Source organism: Salmo trutta, chromosome 23 (assembly GCF_901001165.1).
Source record: "Salmo trutta chromosome 23, fSalTru1.1, whole genome shotgun sequence".
Classification (NCBI taxonomy): Eukaryota; Metazoa; Chordata; class Actinopteri; order Salmoniformes; family Salmonidae; genus Salmo; species Salmo trutta.
Genome location: NC_042979.1, coordinates 35977092 through 35998778, shown reverse-complemented (window position 1 = coordinate 35998778; position 21687 = coordinate 35977092). Strand labels below are relative to the sequence as shown.

General features: G+C 40.9%; 1 long non-coding RNA gene across 1 annotated transcript; it reads right to left on the bottom strand.

Annotated features, from left to right (window-relative positions):
- Positions 1-7438: 7438 nt before the first annotated feature.
- Positions 7439-9058, bottom strand: LOC115159925 (uncharacterized). The gene is made up of 2 exons (XR_003868966.1): positions 8833-9058; positions 7439-7820 (listed from the first exon to the last, which is right to left on the bottom strand). It is a non-coding gene; the product is annotated as an uncharacterized LOC115159925 (long non-coding RNA).
- Positions 9059-21687: the final 12629 nt, after the last annotated feature.

The following is a 21687-nucleotide window of genomic DNA, read 5'->3' as shown; positions in this document are numbered from 1 at the left end:
TTGGCCATGGCTGTACATTGGAGATGAGTAATGGCAGATATGTAAACATTATTAACGTGACTGGTGTTCCATTCCTTAAAGTGCCCAGTGATTTCTAGTCTATGCATATTGGCAGCAGCCTCTAATGTGCTAGTGATGGCTGTTTAACAGTCGGATGGCCTTGAGATTGAAGCTGTTTTTCACTCTCTCGGTCCCATCTTTGATGCACCTGTACTGACCTCGCCTTCTGGATGATAGCGGGGTGAACAGGCAGTGGCTCAGGTGGTTGATGTTGTTGAGGATCTTTTTGGCCTTCTTGTGACATAGGGTGCTGCAGTTGCCGTACCAGGTGGTGATACAGCCCGAAAGGATGCTTTCAATTGTGCATCTTTAAAAGTTTGTGAGGGTTTTAGGTGACAAACCAAATTTCTTTAGCCTCCTGAGGTTGAAGAGGTTCTGTTGTGCCTTCTTCACATCACTGTCTTTGTGGGTTGTCCATTTCAGTTTGTCAGTGATGTGTATGCCAAGGAACTTGAAGCTTTCCACCTTCTCCACTGCGATCCCGCCGATATAGATAGGGGGTGCACCCTCTGCTGTTTCCTGAAGTCCACAAAAAGACAAGTTCCACCTGTCTTTTCACCATTGCACAACCCCCATATGCCACACCATCGGCGTCCCCACAGTTACAGCACTTTAAAACCACCAAGGTAAAGTTGGTTTCATATTCACATATTCGGACAGTCAACGGACAGTCAACGGACAGTCAACAGACAGTCAATGGACAGTCAACAGACAGTCAACGGACAGTCAACGGACAGTCAACGGACAGTCAACGGACAGTCAACGGACAGTGAACAGACAGTCAACAGACAGTCAACGGACAGTCAACAGACAGTCAACAGACAGTCAACAGACAGTCAACGGACAGTCGCCAAAAGCCATTTAAAAATGTAAAAATCAAAACTAATTAATTGATTGTAACAGAAACATAAAATTAGTTATGGTTTATTTTATAGAATATTTATAGAATAATAGAATAATTATTCTATAAATGTCTTGCATAATTTTACAACCTTTGTTTTGAATACACATTTTTGTTTTGATATAAATACATAAAATCTATAAAATGCCATTTAAAGCGGTATAAATCAATAACTAATTCACCGTTTGTCACAGAAACATCAAACTAGGTATGATTTATTTTAGAAATGTCTAGCATACTTTAAAAAAATCCAGTTTTGATTTGATAGAGGGCATATAGTCTATCAAATTTGAATTTCTGTCAAATCAAAACTGGAATTTCTACTCAAAGCAAAGTTTACCAAAGGAAAACATAAACTCAAATTGTACCTTTTGTAATGACCACCCAGAAACGGGATTGCATCTTTTTTGGCATTGTATTCATGTAAGGAAACTGTGGCAAGACATTAGTAGATTTATAATTGAACACATTTATGAAGATTTTACACTATTTTGGAGCGATGTACTGCATGGATTCTTTACCTTCAATAAAAATAAGCTGAAACAATTTTATGTAATTAATTTCATTATTCTTTTGGCCAAATTTCATATTCACAAATGTACATTTACAAACAAAACACCACATTTTCTTACCTTGCAAAAAGAAATTGAACTATATTTTAAGACAATTAAATACTCTACTAACAAAAAAGCTGTTAAGAATTATAAGTGTATGTATGTCCTTTAAGGTCCTTGTGTAATGTGATATTTTACCCCCTAGCCCAATTGTCCTTTGTATATTATTTATATATACGTGTGTTCCCACATGTACTTCCTGTATTGATTTGTTGTTAATAAAAAATAAATTTAAAAAAGACTAAAAATAGAAAAATTAAATTAAAAGGTGTGTCTTTTAAGAGAGAGTTTTTCCGACCGATTGTCGACAGAGCGGACTGGTGTGAATTGTATTGGAAGGTCGGAAGGCCCAGCTGCGTTGTTTTATGCACGTTATTGTGGACATGAGCATAACTCCGGAAGGGGAAAATAGAGTCTCTAGAGAAAGCAATTAAAATATTGGTGTCAGGGATGGAGCGGCAGTATTATGATAATGAGACGTGTACTTGGAAAACGGAGAAGGAATGGAGGGAAAGAGAGAGGGAGAAGAGGTCTAAGAGAGTGAGGGAAGAAGAGGGTGAGCTTGAGTCGGATAAAAATTGTGGGAAAAATGTAGATGATTTGTCAAAGAAGAATGGTTGAAAGTGTAAGCAGCGGGAGCTGAAGACAGGAGGAGAAATGGAAGTGAATGAGGGCGAAGTATCCGAGGTGGTAGGTGCGGTAAAGTTATCGGAGACCGAGGTATGTACTGAGGATCAGGATGAAGAAGAGTCTGACAGTAGGAGTGAAGTTTATGGAAAAAGTGGACACTTGCCTTTTGTCTGATCCATTTGTGGTTTCACGGTGGGTGAAAAAAGATTTGGGTCATGTGGAATCGGTGAGGGTAACTAGAGGGGGTCTAGTGATAATTGTTTGTGTTTATTTTGGGCAGAGGAAGAATGCGCTCGAAGTAAAACGAATGGGGGCAAGAAAAGTGAATTGTTTCGTTCTCAAGAAAAGGGCACCAATGAAAGGAGTGAGAACTGGGGTAGCAGTAGATATAAATGTTGACCAGCTGAGGGCAAAGATTCCCGGTGTATGTGATGCTCGTCGTTTGATGCGACGCAGACAGGGTGGGGAAACAGAAGAGTCATTGTCTGTTCTTTTGAGTTTTGAAATTGAGTCTGCCCGACAAAGTGAAGTTAGAATATGTGTTATCCTGTACGAGCGTATGTGCCGAATACATTAAGATGTTACAGGTGTCAAGCTTATGGACGTGTGGCAGAAGTTTGCAGGAGGGAGGGTTCAAGGTGTGAGAAATGTGCAGAAGGGCATGAGACAAAGGAATGTTTAGTATTTGGGAAAGTAGTGGAATGTGTTAATTGTAGGGGTGCCCATGGAGCTGGGGATCAGAAATGTCCCATGCAAGAGAGGCAGATTGAGGTTTCTAGGGGTAGAGTAGAGCAGAAGTTGTCATGAAGAGGCAGTGAAGAAAGTATAGGAAGTTGGGTTAAGGGGGAGGAGTGGTGAGAGTAGTAGAGCTATACCAGTACAGAGGGATAGGACAAAAAGTGAAAGAAGTTTCAGTAAGATTGGATTTTTAGCATTTATATCAATGGTTATTAATTGTACTGCAGGGATGGATTGGAAAATTGAGGTTGTGGTGAGGTATTTGGGTGTGCGAGACTTGACAACAGAAGAGTTACAGGATGTGTTAAGTGGTGATGTTCCATCCTTTTAGGGTGATGGCATGAGGTAGGAATACATACATTTAATTAGTGGAGTAGGGGGGTGTTAATTGTATTTAATATAATTTTGACATTAGTGAGTATACTGTTAGATGGTAGGGTATTTATTTATACATTTTTATTTTTCAAGTAAAGTATAAGGGAGTTGTACTCCAGTCTAGTAGGTGGTGGTAATGCAACAAATTGGATGCCAACCGCCGTTAAAAGACACACTTCTTCTATGAGGTTTAAGTGTTTGGACCAAAGCCTCAGTCTTCTGGATACCGCCAATCGTCCACATGGCTGGCTGCCACCGGAAACTTCGGGAAGATTGCCCATTATTTGTATTTTTTTCCTATGGCCCCAGAAAAGTGAGGCAGTGGGAGAACCTATTCAAGTACGAACATATATGATAAAAAATGTATTATTAGCTAGCTTGCTACAGAAATGTAATGTGCAGACTAACTCAAATGAGCTGCTAAGGTAACATTCACTGCCTTTACATCAGTGGAAGTTGCTGAGGGGAGGACGGCTCAAAATGATGGCTGGAACGAAGCAAATAGAATATCAAACATCTGGAAACCATGCGTTTGTATTTGATACCATTCCACGGATTCCGCTCCAGCCATTACCACGAGCCCGTTCTCCCCAATTAAGGTGCCACCAACCTCCTGTGCTTACATATTGTATAGCTAGCTAAGTTAATTAAATATCACCAGCTTGCTAACTTCATATTAGCTAGTTAGCTATCTTGATGTTTTTATTGTTGTAACTAAATGCATTTGTAGCTAGGTAGGTAGCCTGCTAACGATCATGGAAGATGGTGAAAGGATTTGCTAGCAGTTCTAGATGTCAGAGAAGGGAGAGCAGGCTACTCTGGATAGAGCAGGTACCTTTGTGGGAGGACATTATGCAAATATTCTCCAGTTCTAGTCCCTAGCGAGAAGAAAAACTGAGGACAGAGATGTAGCAACATAATTAGGGCTGTCTAATTTTAGTGAAATGCAGCCTGTTTCTTTGTGATTTCTTCTGTCCTCAGAGAGCCATGGGACCTCTTCATCTGCAGGCAGTTTCAATCAATGTCCCAAGAGAATAAGGGTACATCCTTGTATACCATGGATTATATGTGTACCTATGTTGGCAAAGTTTGTAAACAAAAATACAGTTTAAAAGTCACGCAATGTATAAACCTTTTACAACTGGAGCAGGCCAACCATACTGGGAGTACACACTTATGTTTCAGCCCAGAAATAACACACCTGATTCAAGGTATCAAACCTAAATAGTTTAGATTCAAGTGTGCTATTGTTGGGCTGGACCGGAAGTCTTCTCACCCAGTAGATAAGGGATCAGTGGAGCGAGGATGGCCACCTCCGGTATTGAATTATTTTTGTTTACCTGAAATTATGCTTTTGTGGTAAATAGCCTACTTGTTACTAAAACTTTACATTGAGTTAGCTTACTTGTACACTTTGAAATGATATGAAACAGTGTTGATTCTTTGAAGTTAAGTGTTTAAACATGTTTTAATTGTTAACTTAACCATTATTCAATATTAACTAGTGTTGATGTTGATTAATTACAGATCACAATCCTGCAATAAAGAGGGGAAGGGAATGTTTGTGTTTGTTTCTCAAATGATCATTACCATTTTGTCAGTCATAAGCTCTCCAATTAGATTTATTTGATTGTCATAATTTTTTCAGGATATCAGCCATGTGGGGGGCGGCAGGTAGTGGTTAGAGCGTTGGGCCAGTAACCGAAAGGTTGCTTGATCGAATCCCCGAGCTGACAAGGTAAAACTCTGTTGTTCTGCCCCTGAACAAGGCAGTTAACCCAAGGCCGTCATTGTAAATAAGAATTTGTTCTTAACTGACTTGCCTAGTTAAATAAAGGTTAAATAATTTTAAAAAGTTGACCCATTATGCAGCTGTTAATGGCATGCAATGCCAATGCAGCCATAGGCCTACAGCAGTGGTTCCCAACTCCAGTCCTTGAGTACCTGATAAGAGAATTATCTAATGAAGGTAAATGAATCAATAAACCATGATGAATTATTAGTCATACAGGATGGTTAATGAATAATCAATGTAATGATCAATGTAGGGATCGATTAGTCTGATTAGTTCCGGAAAGTCCAGGAACCACTGGAGAGGGAAAGAAATGTGTGTATGCAATTAGTATAGAGAGCTACAGAAGCAGATGGTCAAGGGAGTAAAACTTCAAAGAGTTCCTAACCTTGAAGGAAAGGAACAGGCTGAGCCAGAATGTGATAAACAGCGTGAGAAGTCAATGGGGGTTGCAGGTCACCAACAGATTGTGTGTAAATGCATGTGCGTAAGTAAGCAAGAACTATATAATGACTGTTTTGTTATCCTGACGCCAGAACGTTCTCTGAATAAAGCTACATAAACCTTTTGCAGAAAGCTGAGTCCTTGCCTAATTATTTTAACCCATTGTCTTACAAACCTTGGGCATTAGTCAAGGCGAATTGATTATTATCATCAAGATATAAAATTCCTTTAACAGTACCCTCAACAGCCCACCTGATTCAACTCATTGAGGGCCTGATGATTCGTTGACAAGTTGAATCAGGTCTGTTTGTCCGGGCTAGAATAAAACTGTACCCCTCGACATTGTGCATCTGAATTAGATAATAGCTTAACCCACACAATATTTGTATTGTTCAGCTATATGTTATCATTTTAAAAACTATACCAGTAGGCAATGTATGAGGCTGATCATTACACTAGATGTTCTACATGCCTTGTGCTGACAAGATTGTTTAGTTCATATCCAACCCTTGCAATCGAGGTGGTGAAATGTCTGGAAGCAGATAGGATCCTTAGCTTAAAACATACAACTTCTACCAAGTTCAATGCCAGATACTTTTCTCCCAGAAGGTCTGCGTGGCACTTGGGAGGTGCCACCGTGATACTGAAGATAGTTTTTTTAAGACTACCACAACTACATTGTCTACGCTAAATGTGTTTAAATTGTAAAAGAATGACGTTTCAAGTTAATGTCACATGCACAGTAAAATGCCTTTAATGCGAACTCAAAACCCAACAATGCAATAATCAAATGTATTACTAGAAAAAAAGCACACAAGAAATATGAAATACACAATAAAGTAAACAAACATACTATATACAGAAAATATTAAAAAGTCAGTTCCAATACCATATTTACATGTGCAGGGATACTGGGGTGATGGAGGTAGATATGTATGGGGTAAGGTGACTAGGCAACTGGATATAAGATAAACAGAGTAGCAGCAGCTTGTGGGTGTAGAGTTGGTATAAATGTATGTGCATATTATGTGAGTGAGAAAATGGAGTGAGTGTTTACTTTGGAGTGACAGTGTGTAGGGCCCTGTGAGTGTGCATAGACAGTGCAAAATACTGAAATAAAAGCTCAATAAAGATGCAAGGTAAACTTGGTCCATGTACCAAGTTTGTTAGCTATTTTTCAGTCGTATTGCTTGGGGATAGAAGCTGTTCAAGCAGAGAAAATGTATGGCTTGGATGGTTGGGGTCTTTGACCTGATATGGAGGTCCAGGATGGCAGGGAGCTTGGCCTCAGTGATGTACTGGGCTGTGCGCACAACCCTCTGTAGCGCCATACGATCGAGGGCGAAGCTATTGCTATACCAAGCAGTGATGCAGCCAGTCAATATGCTCTCGAAGGTACAGTTGTAGAACCTTTTCAGGATTTGAGAGCTCATGCCAAACTTTTTCTACTACTGTTTATTATCCATACAGTCACTGTACCTCTACCTACATGTACATATTACCTCAATCCCTCGAATAACCTGTACCCCCTGTATTTAGCCTCGCTACTGTTATTTTATTGTTGCACCTTTATTTTTTTCTTCATTACTTTATTTCAGTAAATACTTTAACACTTATTTTTCTTAACTGCATTGTTGGTTAAGGGCTTGTAAGTAAGCATTTCACTGTAAGGTCTATCTATACCTGTTGTATTCAGCGCATGTGATTTATACATCTTTTTGATTTAGTGACGCCGAATTAAAATCATCGGAATCAGAACGGCAGCCTCTCCCCGACTCCACTATCCTGTCTGCCCGGTGAATGAAGAATCCATCGAGTTAGATAGCCATGGGGGGCATCTTGTCTGAGAGCCACGTTTCTGAAAAGCAAGGAACATTGCAATAGTTGGGCCATAAGAAATACTTTTTATTCAATGGGGCTAGGCAAAGCAAAGATGACAAAATACTTGTCTTTTCACTTAGACAACAATATAGCTTAAACTACAGTATGTTTACAATATCAACAAGTCTTTTAAACGTTCCAAATGACATTATATTCATACAGTTTAAGGGGGCACTTTTGTCATGACAAGGTGCTCTACTCAATTGACAACAGAATAATTGTCCAAAGCACAGCATATGACAACCATGTCATATAACTGAGGAATGTCTTCTTTCATGTCTGGAAAAAGATGAAGTAGTAGAAACTGATGCTGCTGCAGCATTACTCATCTTCACAGGGGGAATCCAGTCAACATGGGTGTCTTTATATAGGTCAGCTGGTGAACCTACAGTACATAAACAAATGAGAAGCACACCTGACGTTAGAATATCAAATATTCAGGTCACCTATACCATCGTGGCTCTTAAGTGTTTGGTTGTGTTTAATTCATTCAGGTGTTTTAGTGTCATATAAAGATTAAATATATTGTTGGGCTGGAGCAACCATTTCCATTGGTTGCTCCAGCCTATTCCATTGAGGCCTTTGTACTATGCGGTAATGTCCATACATTTTATGAATAAAGTTATAAAATTATCATTGGATTATCATTTTTTGAACAATAATTTCCTTCAGACTATATGGACGTCATATTGTACAATTTGTGTCTACCCTTTTCATGGTCATGGCAAGAAGGGAACCAACCAGCTTTTGTAAAATGAACGTAATATTTTACATTTCATAGCAGATACTGAGAATTTACGCAGCAGGTTAGAAGAATTAGGTTAAGGCTGTGAAAAAAGTTAAAGGTTAGCTAAAAAACAAAATTAATTTGAGAAAAGCTGGATCCCTTTAAGCAAAGACCCCTTTTCGGCCTAGATTACATGGTTGCTTTCAAGACAAGGTCGTTCTAATTGATCTGCTGTCAGTAGAGTAGGCCTAGACTACCATCGTATTAAAAAAGATTCTGTTAATGTCTCCAGTGATATAAAGTGTAGTAGAATTGCATTTAATGTTATCAAAGGCCACATTTTTCCCGTGCAAAGGAAAGAAACGTCTCTGACATAGGATATAAACCTATGTCGCTACGCGTTTATTAACAGCCTAAATTATCACTATCCAATCTACTCTTCACATTAGGAATAGTAGGTTCACATTAGCCCGCAAATGCGATGATAGAGGCATGTAATGCTTTGTTATAAGGTGCATTTTTTATGGTGAAAAAAAAAAATGGACTCCCAAAACTTAAAACCCACCCGACACATGCTAAAAGCTAGACCAGAAGCTATCGAGCTAACTCATTTTGCTTAGTGTTGTTAACGCCTGGTTAGCATACCAGTGAAACTAAACTCAAACTTGACCTTCCAATGATGAAATGATCGTAGCAAACGCTGTATTGAAAGCAGTCTGGGTTGAGGTCTTGACGGGCAAAAAGGTTTCTTCGCTTTTCTGAGTTCTTGAGTCTTATCTCATTGGTATTGCCAATGGTGTTTCATGATTGCGGGGAATCTGTAAACGTCTTTTCCGGCCTTGTTTGAGGAGCCATATGTAATATTCATATGTGAATACATACTGAATTATAATTGGATGCATTTTACCGCCGTATCCTACTGTGCAGTGATTGGTTAAGACCACCCAGACGGTTAGGGCATCGTCAGTTAATCGTGGTTGGAGATAGGCGAACATGTAGTTGTAGCTAGTTAATAAAGAGTTATGTTAAGAAATATCCTGTAGTTCTACGTTTTATTATTTTGTACAAAGCGTACAAAACAAGACACCATATACTCCACAGAAAATGACCGTGGTGATGAATTCCACTAGTTCTAGTCACTTATCATTCAGTTTGGGGTAGCCCCTCGGCTGTTTTCAGAATAATTAATGCAGTGGTCTTCCAACATGGCCGCCAGGAGGCGTTCTACGTCAACTGAAAGCTCTCCAGGGTTGCCAGGTTCAACGAAAATTTCTAGCCCGATGACTTTTGAAAACCCACTCACAAGGCCTTTTCGCAGCAGAAGGGGAGTTGCCACATTTATCCAATAAACCCTTTTCCCATAACGTTTTCGAGCGAAAGAAGAAGGAATATCGACATCATTTTTAACAACGTAGGCTAAGAAGCTAAATTAGGTTTTTCCATCAAAATAATAATTATTGCGAGTTTAAGGATACGTTGCAAGAGAAAAGACAAACTGCCCTTATTAAACACTAAAGATACATTTTCCATCAATGGATGTCAGTCTAACTTGTTTTGACTGCTATGATTAGGCAACAAGGCCCGAGGTGTGGTATATGGCCAATGTTCAATGGCTAAGGGCTGTTCTTAGGACATAGGACATATACCACAGGCCATATACCACAAAGAACAGCCCTTAGCCGTGGTATATTGGCCATATACCAGAAACCCCTGAGGATCCTTATTGCTATTATAAACTGATTACCAACATAATTAGAACAGTAAAAAGTAAGTTGTCAATCCCGTGGTACGCCTCTGATATACCATGGCTTTCAACCAATCAGCATTCAGGGCTCAAACCACCCAGTTAAAAATTATAAATCAATCCTGTTTGCGCATGTGCATAACTATCGATAAATCCGACAGGAGAGTTTGAGTGATGAAAGTTAGCCAGGATCTTGAAATCTCTGCAAGAAGCACTTGGATGAACTTAGACTATATTTTGGCAATTGTGCCATTACTATGTGCCAGATGTTAAGACTACAAACCGTTATAAATGGCCTATTTGTGAGATTGACTTATTTCAATAGGCATAGGCTACTGACTAAAATCTGTGTTTATAATTGCAATTACATTTTGCCATGGTTTGCTGAGCTAGATGCAGGTAGCCTATAGCCCCTGAAAGGCCAACATCTAATTTCAGGGAAAAGTCCACAATGAAATTGACATTACATGTGGAGAATGATACATTTGCGATAGAGCTGTGACCAAGATCACAATTGACAGCTTCCAATTTAATTAACTAAACATGGCCATTAATAATAGCAAAATAACACAAGGCTACAACAACAAACTGCGTTATAGGCTATTTATTTAATCAGTTTGCCAGCTCCAGGTAGGCTACATAAGTGGCACAACTTGATTTGCAATGACTTCAGTGATATCATCATTTCAATATATATGTATTGTATCAAATGGTAGGTTACAGTAGCCTGCAATGGCATATAAATTAATAGCCTACTTGATGGCCAATATATGCAAATGTCACCTATCATTCTCCACTTTCAATGTAATTTTCATTGTGGACTTTTGACCATAACACAAGCACACAAGGGAGTAACTTCCATTCCAAATTTCCACTCACGCAGTGCTCCAGACCCTAGAACTGTGCATGAGTAAAACCCTTCACTAGATACTGTTAAGAAAAGTCTACATTAGAATGAAGTTTACTTTAAACCACCTCTGAGAGAAACGCCTAAAGTCGTTTTCCAATGTTTTGTCCCCGCTTTATCAGTTCTAGTGCTTTAATATGTTTTATGGAAACAGGGTGTCTCCATAATGACCAATCTAAATAGCCTACGCTAATTCGTTGATATACATGTTGAAGAGGGAGCGGCTTAAGCTGCATCCCTGTCTCACCTCACGGCCCTGTAGAAATAAATGTGTGGTTTTTGCCAGTTTTAACCGCACACTTGTTTGTGTACATGGATTTTAGAATGTTGTATGCTTTTTCCCCAACACCACTTTCCATCAATTTGTATAGCAAACCCTCATGCCACATTGAGTCAAAAGCTTTTTTGAAGTCAACAAAGCATGAGATGACTGTGCATTTGTTTTGGTTTGTTTGTCATTAGGGTTTGCAGGGTGAATACATGGTCTGTTGTATGGTAATTTTGTAAAAAGGTAATTTGACATTTGCTCAGTACTTTGTTTCACTGAGGAAATGTAGAATTGGAAATGTAGAATTTTCCCAAGGTTGCCGTTGACGCACATTCCACGGTAGTTATTGGGGTCAAATCTGTCTCCACTTTTGTGGATTGGGGTGATCAGTCCTTGGTTCCAAATATTGGGGAAGATGCCAGAGCTGAGGATGATGTTAAAGAGTTAAGTATAGCCAATTGGAATTTGTGGTCTGTATATTTTATCATTTCATATAGGATACCATCAACAGCACAGGCCTTTTTGGTTTGGAGGGTTTGTATTTTGTCCTGTAGTTCATTCAATGTAATTGGAGGATCCAGTCAGTTCTGGTAGTCTTCAATAGCCGATTATACGTTTTGTAATTGATCATGTATGTTTTTGCTGTTTGTGCTTTGTTATAGAGCCAAAATGATTGGAAAAGTGGTTTATCCACATCTCCATTTTGGATAGATAACTCGGTGTTGTTGTTTGGTGTTCCAATTTTCCCAGAAGTGGTTAGATTCTATGGATTCTTCAATTACATTGAGCTGATTTCTGACATGCTGTTCCTTCTTTTTCCGTAGTGTATTTCTGTATTGTTTTAGTGATTCACCATAGTGAAGGAATAGGCTCAGATTTTCTGGGTCTCTATGATTTTGGTTGGATAGGTTTCTCAATTTCTTTTAGGTTTTTGCATTCTTCATCAAACCATTGTTGTTAATTGTCTTAGGTTATCTGCTTGACATTTTTAGATTTGATAGGTCAAATATACCATTAAGGCTTTCTACTGCCAAGTTTACATCTTCACTATTACAGTGAAATGTTTTGTCCAGGAAATTGTCTGAAAGGGATTGAATTTGTTGTTGCCTAATAGTTTTTTGGTAGATTTCTACACTCCTGTCTATAGCATTTCTTTATATTGTGCAGTTCCTTTGGCTTTGATGCCTCATGATTGAGCATAGCTCTGCTCAGGCAGACTGTGATTTTGCTGTGATCTGATAGGGGTGTTAGTGGGCCGACAGAATGCTCTGAGAGACTCTGGGTTGAGGTCTGTGATAAAGTAATCTACAGTACGGCTGCCAAGTGATGAGCTGTAAGTGTAACTACCATAGGAGTCTCCTTTAAGCTTTCCATTGACTATGTACAGACCCAGCGTGTGACAGAGCTGCAGGAGTTGTGACCCATTGGTTGTTTTGTCATAGTTGTGTCTAGGGGGGCATATTTGGGAGGGAATACTGTCACCTCCAGGTTGGTGTTTGTCCCTCTGTGTGCTGAGTGTCAGGTTCTTTTCCAGTTCTGGCATTTAGGTCGCCACAGACTAGTACATGTCCCTGGGCCTGGAAATGGTTGATCGCCCCCTCTAGGATGGAGAAGCTGTTATCGTTAAAGTATGGGGACTATATTGGTGGGATATAGGTAGCACAAATGAGGACATTTTCTCAGTTGAGATCATTTCCTTATTAATTTCTAGCCAGATGTAAAATGTTCCTGTTTTGACAAATGTAATACCAGGTTAGGTCTGTTCTATACCAAATTAGCATACCACATGAGCATACCCCCCTGAGCAGTGGTGTCTAAAATACTTCAGTAAAGTTACCCCAAAAAACAACTTTTCATATTTGACTACTTTTATTTTTACTCTAAAGAAAATAATGTACTTTTTACTCCATTTCCCCTGACATCCAAAAGTACTTGTTACATTTTGAAAGCTTCGCAGGATAGAAAAATGGTCAAATTCACACACTTATCAAGAGAACATCCCTGGTCATCTCTACAGAGTCTGATCTGGAGGACTCACTAAATACAAGTGCATTGTTTGTAAATTATGTCTGAGAGTTGGATTTTACCCCTGGATATCGGATTTTTTTGTTGTTGTGTCGTCTGGTTTGCTTAACATAAGGAATGTGAAATTATAAATACTTTTACTTTAACTAGGCAAGTCAGTTAAGAACAAATTCTTATTTTACAAGGATGGCCTACCCCGGTCAAACCCTCTCCTAACACGGACGACGCTGGGGCAATTGTGCACCGCCCTATGGTACTCCCGATCACGCCCGGTTGTGATACAGCCTAGAATCGAACCAGGGTCTGTAGTGTCACAGGCCGGCTCATAGCCTGTGGCAAAAATGAGAGGACATCAACAACCAGTATAGGCCAATTCAAAAAGTTCTCTATTATACAACAAAACTATTAATTCTAAGCAAAGAAAAAGGAATGAGGTGTGGAAATGTCATAATGTAGGGTGCATGGATTCATGAATATGTGCGTGTGAACATGACTGAGTGGAAACTAAATAAACCAACAAAGGAACAAACAAAACAGGATCATACCTGGAGGAACAGGGAGAGAGAGAGCAAGCCAAGCGAGAGAGAAGTTAGTGGAGCAGTTTGTTAAATACCCTGAGCCCAGGTGGCTCCAATCACACCAGCTCCAATCACTAACGACCCTCTGCCTGCAGGAGGAACTGCCCCTGCACTGCAGAGGAGGAGTCGTGACAGTAGTGACGCCTCTAGCACTGAGATGCAGTGCCTGAGATCGCTGCGCCACTCGGGAGCCCCAAGTGTATATAACTATTACATATACTTTTGATACTTAAAGTACAGTTGAAGTCCGAAGTTAACATAAACCTTAGCCAAATACATTTAAACTCAGTTTTTCACAATTCCTGACATTTAATCCTAGTAAAATATTCCCTGTTTTAGGTCACTTAGGATCACCACTTTATTTTAAGAATGTGAAATGTCAGAATAATAGTAGAAAGAATGATTTATTTCATCACATTCCCAGTGGGTCAGAAGTTCACATACACTCAATTAGTATTTGGTAGCATTGCCTTTATATTGTTTAACTTGGGTCAATCGTTTCGGGTAGACTTCCACAAGCTTCCCACAATAAGTTGGGTGAATTTTGGCCCATTCCTCCTGACAGACCTGGTGTAACTGAGTCAGGTTTGTAGGCCTCCGAGCTCGCACATGCTTTTTCAGTTCTGCCCACACATTTTCTATGGGATTGAGGTCAGGGCTTGGTGATGGCCACTCCAATACCTTGACTTTGTTGTCCTTAAGCTATTTTGCCACAACTTTGGAAGTATGCTTGGGGTCATTGTCTATTTGGAAGACCCATTTGCGACCAAGCTTTTTCTTCCTGACTTATGTCTTGAGATGTTGCTTCAATATATCCACATAATTGTCCTTCCTCATGATGCCATCTATTTTGTCAAGTGCCCCAGTCCCTCCTGCAGCAAAGCACCCCCACAACCTGATGCTGCCACCCCCGTGCTTCACGGTTGGGATGGTGTTCTTCGGCTTGCAAGCATCCCCCTTTTTCCTCCAAATATAACAATGGTTATTATGGCCAAACAGTTCTATTTTTGTTTCATCAGACCAGAGGACATTTCTCCAAAAAGTACAATCTTTGTGCCCATTTTTATTTTTTTTACCTTTATTTAACCAGGTAGGCTAGTTGAGAACAAGTTCTCATTTACAACTGCGACCTGGTCAAGATAAAGTGAAGCAGTTCGACACATACAACAACACAGATGTGCAGTTGCAAACCGTAGTCAGGCATTTTTTATGGTGGTTTTGGAGCAGTGGCTTCTTCCTTGCTGAGCGGCCTTTCAGGTTATGTCGATAAAGGACTCGTTTTACTGTGGATATAGACACTTTTGTACCTGTTTCCTCCAGTATCTTCACAAGGTCCTTTGCTATTGTTCTGGGATTGATTTGCACTTTTCGCACCAATGCACGTTCATCTCTAGGAGACAGAACATGTCTCCTTCCTGAGTGGTATGACGGCTGCGTGGTCCCATGGTGTTTATACTTGCGTACACTGTTTGTACAGATGAACGTGGTACCTTCAGGCGTTTGGAAATTGCTCCCAAGGATGAACCAGACTTGTGGAGGTCTACAATTTGGAGGTCTTGGCTGATTTCTTTTGATTTTCCCATGATGTCAAGCAAAGAGGAACTGAGTTTGAAGGTAGGCCTTGAAATATATCCACAGGTACACCTCCAATTGACTCAAATGATGTCAGTTAGCCTATCAGAAGCTTCTAAACCCATCACATCATTTTCTGGAATTTTCCAAGCTGTTTAAAGGCACAGTCAACTTAGTGTATGTAAACTTCTGACCCACTGGAATTGTGATAGTGAATTATGTGAAATAATCTGTCTGTAAACAATTGTTGGAAAAATTACTTGTGTCATGCACAAAGTAGATGTCCTAACCGACTTGCCAAAACTATAGTTTGTTAACAAGACATTTGTGGAGTGGTTGAAAAACAATTTTAATGACTCCAACCGAAGTGTATGTAAACTTCTGACTTCAACTGTATATTTAAAACCAAATACTTTGTTTTACTCAAGTATTTTACTGGGTGACTTTCACTTTTACTTGAGTCATTTTCTATTATGGTATCTTTACTTTTACTCAAGTATAACAATTGGGTACTTTTTCCACCACTGCCCCCGAGTCTCTTCCCTGTTTTACACCTGGTAGTTTGGTGGATGGGACTACCAGCTTTCTGTAACCTAGAGGGCAACCAATGGGTCCGTCTCCTCTATACCATGTTTCACACCTGGTAGTTTGGTGGATGGGACTACCAGCTTTCTGTAACCTAGAGGGCAACCAATGGGTCCGTCTCCTCTATACCATGTTTCTTGTAGGATGACAATGTCTGTATTTCCAATTTCTTTGATGAAGTATGGGTTCCTGTTCTTTAGGCCAAAGGCAGATGACCTCAGACCTTATATTCCAGGATGAGATAGTAAAAGCTTTGTGTTCCATTGTGTCTAGTGTTGTTTTCGTGTGGTTTAGTCCCAGACCATTACAGTAGATGTGAGCAGAGCATGTTAAGCATCTGATACATACCTCTTAGGATGGGGGGGTGCATTAGTGGGGGTTGGGCCTGTTGCTCTGCTCATGGCCTGGGCATATGTGTGGCTGTCATGTTGAGGTCATTGCTGCAGGGTGGGGGGCATGGGGTGGCAGAAGGGGCATAGGTCTGATCTGGGGGGCCTATATAGGGTGTGGCCAGGGTTTGTTTGGGGTGGTCTCAGCTGGTTGGGGTGTGGCTGGTGAAGCAGTGGTCTGGGTATAGGTCCTCTTGGTGTGGGTTCTCTCGGTGCAGGTCCTTCGGGAGGGGGTCTCGCTGGTCTGGGCGGGGTGTCTGTTGCTCCTGTGTGAGGTTCCGGGTGTTGCGGTTGAGGGTGATGTCCTTCAGGGTCCTGGGTTTAAGTCCAGGGTGGAATGGTGGGCCAGGTAGACATTAGGTTTTGAGGCACAGTCCAGGGAGAAATGCTTGCGTTCACCCGCTGTGTATTGGCAAGGTGAATGTCTTTTCGTGGTAGCATGGTGGAGATAACCACTTGTGTGTTGGGGAAAGTGAAAGAAGCTTTTTAATCACTCCCTTGAGTGCTGTGGCCACCCTTTCCTGCTGGGCCCTCAGGTCGTTTGTGCCTTTCTGAATTATAAATGTGGCTGGGGGACCTTAGTATGTCCTCTGACATCTCCAAGGCATGCCTAGTGTTTAGGCACCAGGGTTTAGCCACTTTGTGTTTGGGAAAAAGTTTATTCTCTTGAATGTATTTGCTATTTGAATCAATGAGGAGCACAATTTCTGGCTTTTGTGTGTCCTCAGTGGATGTGTGGGGGTTGTCAAGAGAGCTATCAGGGGAGCTGACAGGGGGGCAGTTAGGAGGGGGTGGGGTCTGTTGGGTTGGTGGGTCCTGTGTTGTCTGTCCCATTGTGGTGTTGACGTTCTGGTCCGGGTCTGAGGCTGGCTGCTCTGCTGGCTTCTCTGGGGGAGTGTCCTGCTCTCTGTCACACCTCAGCTTCTCACCCCCTCCTTCACTGCTGTTATCTGTCCCATGTGTTCCTCTTCCTCCACCTTCAGTTCTGTTATCTGTGCCATGTCTTCCTCTCTCTCCTCAAGTTATCTCACCTCAGTCTGGATTGCAGCCAGCTCTTTGACGGCCGTCCATCTCCACCTTCCGGGTCTTGTTGTTGGGGGGGGGGGGGTTGTTGTTGTGCTGGTCTGTTCTGTCTGGATTGTGTGGACTAGCTCTCTTAGATCCACCATTTCTCTCTCCAGCTCTGTGAATTTATCCCTCCCAATGATGGAGGAGCAGTGCAGTTGTGGGACCTGGGTATGTTCAATGCTGGGGAGAGGGTGGCTATCCTCGTCTGTAGGACAGCTTTGAAGAGGTGTGATCAGACTGACTCAGGATGGGGGAGTCGTCACAGAGAGAGAGCTTTTCCTGCTGTGCTCTCCCTCTGATCCTGTAAAAGTCCTGCTGGCACTGCTAGAGGATGCCCTGCACCATTACTGTCCCAGACTTGTTCACATTGACAGAGGTTGTTTAAATTTCCTCAATGTCTAGTATTCTGAGTTTCCACCCTGGGCCAGTACCCACTCTTGACATAGGGGTAGTGTGCTCTTATAGCACTGTGCCATGCCAGGGGATGGTCTGTGTGGGAAATTAAGTTGCTTATGTTCCCCTCTTTGTAGCAGTCCGCAAATAGATTCTCACGATTGTCCTTGAGCTTCTTTTTGTACTTATTCCATGCAGTGTTATTTTTAATATCCAAGGGGTACTGTACTGTGATGACATCTGCATAGGGATACACCATGACACAGGGGGCTTTAAAAGCATCTGCATTTGGGTGTGGGAGGTTGGCAGCAGAGTTTCACATTGTTAGGCTCAAGAGTTCACACATCTCATTTCACACTTCAGTGCTAATTGAAGTTGCAGCCAGGTCTGTTCTGTCCTAGCAGCTTGGTAGCTTAATAGCCTTACTTACTAAGCTTAATATAAAACAAAATTACCTGGAGATTAGGCTTTTACTTTTTGGCTTCAGAAGTAAGTTCAGACTGAACATTACACACTCAGTTTTTCTGTTGGATGGTATTTCCAGGTTCCGATTTGTTCAAAGTTTTTTTTCGTGATAGTAAGAATCCATTCAGGTAATTTTGTCCAAAAATCAAGGTTTTAAGTATGGAATTTGTATTTGAAGGTTTTACTGTAGAGGATAGATTCCTGTATAAGTCATTGCGATTAAAAAAAAAAAGGTTGATCTACATTTATCCAACTATAAATCAATTTTTTGCTGAAAAACTCAGGAGCCAATGAGCTCTCTCTCGCTCACTCAGTAACAGCCTGGTCATTGCCTGATAGTCAGCAGCAGGTCACAGTGAAATATATATATATATTTTTAAAAGAAAAATGCCATGGCGGCAGTGGTACATTTTTCGAAAGTAGCCCAAAAACCTGCCTCCCGCGACCAATACATTTTTACCCATGACATCGTTTTCAAAGTAGCCCAATTTGCAAGAAAAACGCAAACATGGCAACACTGAAGCCCTCTATAGACGGGTTAGCGGACGTCGTCACGAAAACGATGTGCGTGCTTCCATGGGGCAGAAGTCAACAGGTTGTTATGATTCTGGATGGCCAAATTGCTTGGAAGAATAACCCTTAAGAAAAAAGATTGAAGTCAGAGTATAACTGCAGTACACAAAAAATACTATGTCCAAATTAACAGTTTTTTTTTACTGCAGTACTTTTGCAGTGTAACTACCTAAAGTTCAACTGCAGTACACTGCAGTTATTCTGCATCCAAAATACCAGGCAACTGCAGTTACTGCACTTTTATTGCAGTTTCAAAACTGCGACCTTTTTTTGTAAGGGAAGAAAGTGCCGTGTGGGGTATCGTAAGTGGCTCGTTTCAGGTTGTTCTTGATACCATGTCTTGTTTTGAGGTGTTTTGACTGATTTCATGTCAATAGGGCAAACATTTCTAGCTAGCTAACCAACAAGTGTAACGACATATTGGACACAAGTGGTATGTTTAAAATAAACATTTGAGATTAAATATAGCTTACATGTTGTCAATAATGTAAGCCAATCCTGTCTGTTTAGACCCATAGTTGTGCATGCATTGGTTTTGTTGCTAAACAACCAAGCAGTCTATAAACCACGGCCCTCTGCAAACACACCTTCTCTGATGTTGGTTTCAAGGCAGTACTTATTTAAATTAGGTAAGAATATCATGTTACCATTGGTGTATGGAACGGAGAGTTAGGATGACATCACCTTGTCCCCTTAATAATCCTGCCTCCTGAATCCAAGTGTTTAACATGGGGGAGGGAACCAGAAACTATGATCAAACTTTGTCAATGTGAAAGCAACAGTAATTTTTCATACTTATCATACAGTAATTTGAGCTGGTTTCATCCAAATATCATGACTGACACTTCATGACCTTAAAAATATGTCCAACATTTTTGTTCAATAGTCCCAAAATATGACATCTATAAAATACATAATGATGCTTATCTGGACCTCTGTCTATTTCCATACCATGGACCACTTTTTGTTGACTATTCACTGAAGAATTGAAGAGAAAAGAAGCCTACAATTGTACATAAACACGTAATATCTTTATTTAGCCTGATATGGGTTACACTAGATGGGAAAAAAATGATAATCTAAGAGAACTACTTCCCTTTATGGAGTTAATGACATTTCCAAATCAGTTTCTGACCCTCACCAGACCACTTCAAACATCAGTTGTTGCATTTACGAGAGGAACACAGCGTAATCAAATGCTACGATTGACCTGAGGTTTCCTTTAAAAAAAAAAGAAAAAAAAAACATTTTTCCCTCAGTAGTCATCTCGTTTGTTTTTCCACCAAAAGATATGGAATGTTTTGGAAAGGTAGGTGAAAAGAATGTTTGGAAAGACAAGTGGCAATCCACCATTTCATGTTACATTTTTACATGTTCTCTCGAACTGCAACAAAAATGGAAAAAAAGAAAACAAAAACAAATCCTAGGTTTCTTCTCCTGGGGTGTCAGACATGCAGGGAGAAAGGGGTTGAGAAAAGACTCATTTGCTCACTGTGTGAGTAAGAGGCGCAGAAAAACAACACTTCCCCTTGTGTTGTGGCGCTTATTTCTCTGCTTCTCTATCATCTCCAACAAACAGAACTCGTTGCTGTACAGCAGGTAAACTAGCCCTAGCTTGTACAGTATGTGAGCGCTTAAATGCCTGTAAGTCAATTTTGGAAATAAATACATAGGGTTGGCAGTCATACGGAGACAGGAAAGAGGTATCAGAGGGGTCTTTCTCCCCCACCTTTTTCTTACATTTTCAGAGTTCAAATGTATATTACGTTTTACCCAAGTTTTTTTTTTATTCTCTTTTTCGTAATACAAGAGCCAAAAAAACTGTTTACTTGTTTCCCCCTAAAATTCTGCAATGTAAAAAATAACTAATTTCATGCTGTTTTAACATCAGCCAATATTTGTTACTTGACAGAGCCCTCTTTCTTGGCTTTTCTGAAAAAAAAATTCTTACAGTACATGGTTACCATCTGCACATGTGTTTTACAGTTAAAATATAAACTCAGCAAAAAAAGAAACGTCCCCTTTTCAGGACCTTGTCTTTCAAAGATAATTTGTAAAAATCCAAATAACTTCACAGATCTTCATTGTAAAGGGTTTAAACACTGTTTCTCATGCTTGTTCAAAGAACCACAAACAATTAACGAACATGCACCTATGGAACGGTTGTTAAGACACTAACAGCTTACAGACGGTAGGCAATTAAGGTCACAGTTATGAAAACTTAGGACACTAAAGAGGCCATTCTACTGACTCTGAAAAACACAAAAAGAAAGATGCCCGGGGTCCCTGCTCATCTGCGTGAACGTGCCTTAGGCATGCTGCAAGGAGGCATGAGGACTGCAGATGTGGCCAGGGCAATAAATTGCAATGTCCGTACTGTGAGACGCCTAAGACAGCGCTACATGGAGACAGGACAAACAGCTGATCGTCCTCGCAGTGGCAGACCACGTGTAACAACACCTGCACAGGATTGGTACATCCGAACATCACACCTGCGGGACAGGTACAGGATGGCAACAACAACTGCCCGAGTTACACTAGGAACGCACAATCCCTCCATCAGTGCTCAGACTGTCCGCAATAGGCTGAAAGAGGCTGGACTGAGGGCTTGTAGGCCTGTTGTAAGGCAGGTCCTCACCAGACATCACCGGCAACAACGTTGCCTATGGGCACAGAGCCACCGTCGCTGGACCAGACAGGACTGGCAAAAAGTGCTCTCTCTGACGAGTCGCAGTTTTGTCTCCCAGGGGTGATGGTCAGATTCACGTTTATCGTCGCAGGAATGAGCGTTACACCGAGGCCTTTACTCTGGAGCGGGATTGATTTGGAGGTGGAGGGTCCGTCATGGTCTGGGGCGGTGTGTCACAGCATCATCGGACTGCAGGCAATCTCAACGCTGTGCGTTACAGGGAAGACATCCTCCTCCCTCGTGGTACTCTTCCTGAGGGCTCATCCTGA